This window comes from Rissa tridactyla, chromosome 9, assembly GCF_028500815.1.
Source record: "Rissa tridactyla isolate bRisTri1 chromosome 9, bRisTri1.patW.cur.20221130, whole genome shotgun sequence".
NCBI lineage: Eukaryota > Metazoa > Chordata > Aves > Charadriiformes > Laridae > Rissa > Rissa tridactyla.
The window spans coordinates 5,032,948-5,039,851 of record NC_071474.1 but is presented as its reverse complement, the minus strand read 5'-3'; the positions used below and the strand labels follow the sequence as shown (position 1 = coordinate 5,039,851).

The 6,904-nt window shown below is 42.5% G+C and overlaps 1 protein-coding gene across 3 annotated transcripts in view; it reads right to left on the bottom strand.

Moving 5' to 3' along the window:
* The window catches only part of IGF1R (insulin like growth factor 1 receptor), a 195,494-nt gene that overhangs the window by 126,550 nt on the left and 62,040 nt on the right, over positions 1-6,904 (bottom strand). The window lies entirely within an intron of this gene.

Below are 6,904 nucleotides of genomic sequence, written 5' to 3'. Positions count from 1 at the left end.
TACTTCCTAACAAGGACTTATTTAAAAGCCTTAAAAAACCCATAAGCTATTACATCAGAGAGAGGTAACTCATTATCTTGCTTAGCAAAGTCAGAAGTAGCCAATTTGGGCAGTCGAAATTTCTGCTGATAGTTAACCCTCGCTTCCACAGCATTTGGAGGGAAACAATATCTGTGCCAGATAGCCGGAGTTGCAAGGAGGTAATCCAAGCCAGGCGTACGACTTGTCTTAGTGAGAACTCTGTGCAGAGGCTGAGACAACTTGAATTTCCTCCAGCTCAGCTGCAACCTGTCATCCTTTTTATCAATGCACCTACCTGACCCCCCGCAATGTAATCATTATTTTTAAACATTGCAGGAAGCGTTAAAGTGACAGCTTCATTTGATATACGTAACCGATGTGTTTGTGAACAAGCCTGTTCACCCATTATATGAGAGAAAGCATGACAATAATAATCATACCTCAGTACGATGTAGAAGCTTCCAACATTAGAGTACTTGTTCTGCCCTAAACAGTTCAAGGGACTGAAGTGTTAGCAAGAAGATTACTCCTAGGGTGGTATTCTGGTAACAGCAGCATTTTTACTACACTTATCTCCTACTTCTGCCTGATATGTCTTAACTAAATTTAACCCACTAATCCTAACACACCTGAGAGAGACAGCAGCAGCTAACACTATCACCCCCACCTTAAACAGGAAAGCAAACCACAAAGTAAGATTACTCAGATTAAGCGATTGGCTTGAGGTCACAGGAAGTATATTGTCTATCCTGAATTTGAGCTTTGGATGTGGTAACCTCCAGCCCTGAGCTTGAACTAACAGACCCCTCTGGCTTTCTGCAAGCTGCTGTAGCAACCGGACATCTCTTTTCCCATTTCACTTCTCAACATATGCTCACGTGTCCTTGCCTCTGCATTTCAGCAGGGCACATTTAGGGGCTGTGGCTGCCTCCGTTCCTATTACTTGGGCCAACGCATGCCCTGAGGAAGGGCCACACAGCTCTGCAGTCCCTCTCAATGTGCACCACAGAGCCAAGGTTAGCTCTAACACCATGCAGCCCCACACTAATTGGCTTTTCACAGACAGTGGGATTTTGTTTCTCCTTCTCAAAGCAGGTTTTTTCACCACACACCAGCCTCAGGCACCGACCCCTCACTGTCAACCTCCCTGTTCTACCAGCAGCCACCCAGTAGCCAAAGGAGAAGGAAGAAACATCAGTGAGCCCACTTAATGTGGTTTGAATGAACTCACTGAAGTTTCCACCAGCCAGCAGATTTTACAGGTTTTTTTTAAACCATTAGGAAAGAGAGGTATTGGCAGCACCTTACCGCACATCAGCTTGCAGCAAGAGTCCAAAAGGGCAAAGCAAAAATGCTTGTTTCTAGTATGCAAGGAGGAAGAAAGAGCTCGCAGTTTGGAGAGGCACTCAGCGATTCAACACATAACCTGCATTTCCAGTCACCTTGGAAAAGACAAGAGACCTCCACATCCACCACGGCATTTCACCATATTGACCACTGCAACTAAAGGGCATCTGGGCATTGTGGGTTGACCAGAGAAGTCTCTGGTTAGGACCAGAAGTATAAGCAACAATTAAAACAGAGTAACACCAGACGTGATCAATGACTATTAGCCTGGAATTACTCAGCCCTGTAAACTGGTAGTCTTTGGGGTGACAGAGGGTAATTAAAATACAAAGGATTCACTAGATCCATCATCTTTCACATGATATAAAAACATTTAAATTTGTGTGCATATTATGTGAATATTTCTTTCCAAATATACAAAATGAAGGTGCCTGCATTTATTACACAACAAAAACATGAATGTAACAGTCTGTGGTGAGGTCCACAAGGTACGTCAAAATTCTTTAGACTTGGAAGGCTGCACTGGGCCTACAAAAAGAAAACGCTGTGCATCAAAACAGATGTAAGCTTTTGCTTCTTGCCTGACAATGGTGACGTTCTTCCCTGTAAGGGCTGTCAGGCAAGTGCTGTTCCTCAGCTACAGGTGCAATTGGAGAGACACCCTGAAGTCCCTGTTTGAAGGATGTGTTGTAATAATATGACCACACAAGCCAAAGAAGCACTCAGGTATTCTGGAAAGGTTCTGCTGGACAAGATTCATAATGAAACTAGATTTTTAAAAGACCTTTCTTATTTCTACTTGACATAACAGGAACGAAGACTTTAAAAACTCTCCTCAAGAGACAGAACCCATATGTTGTATTCCTAAAGGAAAAAGCTATATATTTTATTCACTAGCCACCTTTTTTCTCTCATCTCTTTTTCATTCCCTTCCCTGCCAAAGCATCAAAATCACAGGAAAAACAAGTCCCTGAGTTTCATCAAGTAGTCATCTGCACAACACCACCATGCCAGATGCTTTTGAGGCACTGTGCTCTTTACGATAATCCAAATTATTGAGATTGGTCAAAGAAATAAAGAAATCACAGCTCAAAGTCACCAGATATATCAATATTTTCTCATCTTATAACTTGTTCCCCTTTTACTTTTCATGATGGCGTAAGAATGAATTTTTTTAAATCAGTGATTTTAAAATTGTGTCATATGTAGTTGCTATGGATACAGTATTTTGTTCTACTCAGATGCTAATAGTTTGACTGTTAACTCATACTTGACTCATGCACCCTAAAAATGCAGAGCTGCTGGAAACGCCTATCCTTAAGCATAAAGGAAGTTGGGACCATACAGTATTCAGCACTAATTCTGTAAATTCATGTTTCATCTTCGACAAATTATTGTGGTGCAGACACTCTTGGTGTAGAATTTTGAACATGAGGAAGGAATACACTTTAATATTAAAAATTCAAAGGCCTAACACTTTTCCACATACTTTTAGTTCAAATGTGCTAGAAGAAGCAAAGGAAAAAAAAAATACAAACAGCTTTTCTCTTGCCTGATGCATCTTAGTTCAACAGCTTCCTGCTGATTTCTGTAGTTAAACGTTTGACCCTTGCCAGAAATGGGACCCGAAGTGAAAAGAGTCATAGTTTGCCAAGTGAAGCAGAATCCACAAACAAGCATCTCACACTGGCTGCAGATTGCTTCCTTTGAGAAATGTAAGAGGGAGAAGGGAAGGAAATCATACTGTGTTAAGTCTGCGTATTCTTGTGAAATGCATTATTTACAAAACAGAAATTAATGCACAAAAATGTACTAGCGAAGAGAGGAAGGCACCCAACTTACTCTTCAAGGCCTAGTATGTGTTTTTCATCTCATCTCCCCCCGCTTCCACAAACACACGTTCGCTCCCCAGCAAGCCTGGTGTAGTAAGTTTGCTTATCTGGCAGTGCATTACCACTGCCGAACACTGTCTAACCAGAGAAAGTTTCCACAGAAGAAAATTAGTTTCTCAAGATAAAGTCTTTTCTGTGTGTACACACTGTCAAGTTGTACAAGTCCACTGGAAAATAATGTGCATTATTTATTACACATAACACTAGGAAATCTGTAACACTTACAAAGACCATTATGATGCCATTAAAAAGATTTCATGTTCAGCTTTCTAGGCATCTTGGGCACACAGCCATTGCTACAATGATTATTATATTTATCACTATGTAAACTAACTGTAATGCTTCATTAAGATAGAGAAAAATGATATCACTGAGGTCCCTGCAAGAGCTAGTAACGTTCTCCTCAGTTATACGTAGGTTTCCTATCTGCAGCCACTTACTGTATCTGCTGAACTGCTCAAGATTTTAATCTGGTAAAACAACACAGCAACACATGCTAAAGAGGGTCCTGAGCTACCGTGTACTGGCCTCTCCTGAACACCACGGTATATAGTTTTAAGCTTGGGTGGTGTACTGCTCATATAAAGGGCCCCAACCTATAGCCACATGTCTTTTAATACCAAAAATCCTTGACAGATGCCTTTTAAGAAGAGAGGGAAGTCTCAGTGCTCTGAACACATGCTGTACATCCACGCTGCACTGGGAAGACAATGGTTCTGGCTCCCAATGGGTTAAATGAGACGGATGGGCATGGAAAGCCACAGCTTCCTGCTATCTATTTGACCTAACAGCCTGGCAGGCACAGGCAACTATTGTAAACTGAACTGTCCTGACACATGCATCTAGTTTGAATCAGAAGGATCCCTTCTGACATGGAAAACAACTGACGTGGACTTCGACGTAAGCTATAAGCCTTGGAGAGATTTCAAACACGTTTTGACACTGACGTCGTACTAATTGTTCAGAACTCTTAAGATCCATGGGGACAAAGAGTTGCCGGCAAAGCCTCACTCTCCCTTTTGAGTTTGTGCAACTGGAGCCTTCAAACACAGGGACATTTTCCGGAAAAAAAACCACACTGGTGCATTCTCTGTTCTCCTTCTCCCTCCCCAGAAGATCCTGGTGTACGTCAGAGAACAGACTGAGCTCTTTGCTGGTGGATTTTCAAAACCACTCAACACCAGGTCTATTTCATTCCTTGCCAAGTAAGCGATAGGGACAGTCACCAAACCCAGCTGCAGGACACTGAGGCCTTGGTGCCTGCCGTTAACAGGCTGGACATTCTCCACACGAGTTCTACTTGTTTTATTAAATGAATCAATAAAAAAGTGTAGCTTCTAAAACAAAATTTATAGATGTGCCACCTTTGGAATTTTGTGTGATTAAAGGGGAGGTGGTGAACAAAGATACCGGAGGCAACCGTCTTGAATCACACCAGCATCACTCAACTGTGTCCTCTGCACTAATACAATTTATGTCAGCACAGCCACCACGGGATGCTGGATCTGCTTGAATTTACATTAATGGTAATGGCAGAGATGTTTACTGCTCCCATATTCAACCACCAGAAAGGCATATAGTCTGAAACCCCCAACTCCTTTTCTTCTTTTTTTAAGGGTTCTTATCTAAAAACTGTTATCCTGCTTCTAAAGCAGGATTCAAACAGCTGGACAGTCAGCAAGAACTGCAGTAATTTCCCTTTATGACCAGCAGAACTTGCTCTCAAAATTAAGTCAATGTGGCAAGATAAGAGAGAGTAGCCACCCAGACCCAGATCAACTGGTCACTAAAGCCCTGTCACTACAGATAAGGCTCATTTAGGAAATGCAAGCACACAAGAGAAATGGGGATTTGCAGCATGGGGAATTCTTGAGGAGTGACAGTTTTAAGCTTTTAAAGACAGGAAAAACAGGAGGGGTGATAAGTGCTGCAGTTCTTCCCTGCTGGCACACAGTAAACACTTCTAACCAGGCCACAGTGATTAAGCTTTTCCAAACGGACTAGATTATCAGAGAAGGATGGGAAGATGCCTCCTGCCTCAAGTCAACCCTCTTCATTACTGTCAGAGAGAAGAAAGGATCAACTTCAGTATATTTTGTTACAGAGAGCATTATGCCACAGAACACCGAGCATCTACCCCAGTTGATAAAAATCCGATTTACTTAATTTCATCCTGCACGAAAAGAATAAGGACAGTGAGGTGTTTCTTTTCCAGAGGGAGAAGAGGGAAGACGGTGTAAATTTCAAGCACGTGATAAGCAACAAAGAGCTCAAATACAACCTTACAGGCTTCACAGCCTGCTCTCCCCCCCTGCACAGAAGGCAGACCCAAATGCTACGCAGGCCACAGAACGAAAGCATCCCGATTCATGCATTTGGGCCTCTCGTGCATTTCCTCACTCAAACCCCAAATGGTACTTTACAGTCAAATACTGTTATTTACTGAGGAATGCAAGACCTAAAGAATAAGACCAAGATTCCATAAACATTCTTGCTTTCAAGGGCAGGATTAGAGTAGCAGCAACGTTATGGGTATTTCTACTGCCTTTCCCTCAAGAGAGGCACTCAGGCATTTGCACGGTAACTGAAACGCAGACACCGCAGGAGCATGCCACATGCCATGCAGCAGGAGTGGATTTCTGTACAGGAGAGAACACTACCAGCAAAAGAACTACTGCAATGTTGGTTACAGGCAAGACCGTCAAGCAAGAAAGCAGTGTTCAGTTCTTATAAGTGAGAAAAAAATACACACACTCAGGTCACAGATAAAATGGTTATGTTCTAGGCTGAGAGCAGCACACAGAATAAGCTCATTATCTACCCTAGGACAGAAAATTCCACGTGTCTCTGCTCTAAATCCTGCTGTCTAGGTAAACTGCAACACGCTATTTTCTAAGCAAAGTACATAATTCCAATACCATGATTTTTTTCCTATCCCTTCATTATCAGTAAAAATACAAGATAAATACTGGAAGCTTTAGAAAATTCATCTTATTGCAATCTAAGTCTCTTCTAGCCTGACACCACAGGGATGGGGACATGAGAATCCACACATACATGCTACACAGCTCTCCAACTGCACTGTATTCTTCAAGGTAAAAAAAAAAAAGTCACAGTGACCTGGAGTTACTGCATACCTACTGCTAACCACGTAAGCATTTACAAAAAAATGGTGATTATCAGTGCTAAACTACCATTGTGTCCAACAGGGCTTCCGCTAGCTACACTGTTAGTTCACCGTAACACTGAACTTGATGGAGTCTCCCCGCTCCCTGCCACACTGATCTCAGTGATGCTGCAGAGCAGGGACATCTCTAACTTTGCATTCAATGAAAGCTGCAGTATCTGAGATGGAAAGGAAGCCCAGAGTAATCAATAATTCATAGAACTACGTGAAAAACTACTCCTCTATCTGTAAATGCATGAGTGGGAAAGCAATTTGGTTCAATTCTTCATAAAAACACATCAGTAGATTAATTTAATTGACGCACAGTCTAACCCTAATAAAGCTAGGCTGGGGAAGGGAAGGCAGCAGGCAGGACAGGCAGCAAGGCTCAATCCCCTGCCTTGCACGGTGGTGGCAGGCAGCACCCAGCATGGCAGCCTTGCTGATAGCCTCCCACCTTCCCCACTGGCAACACAGG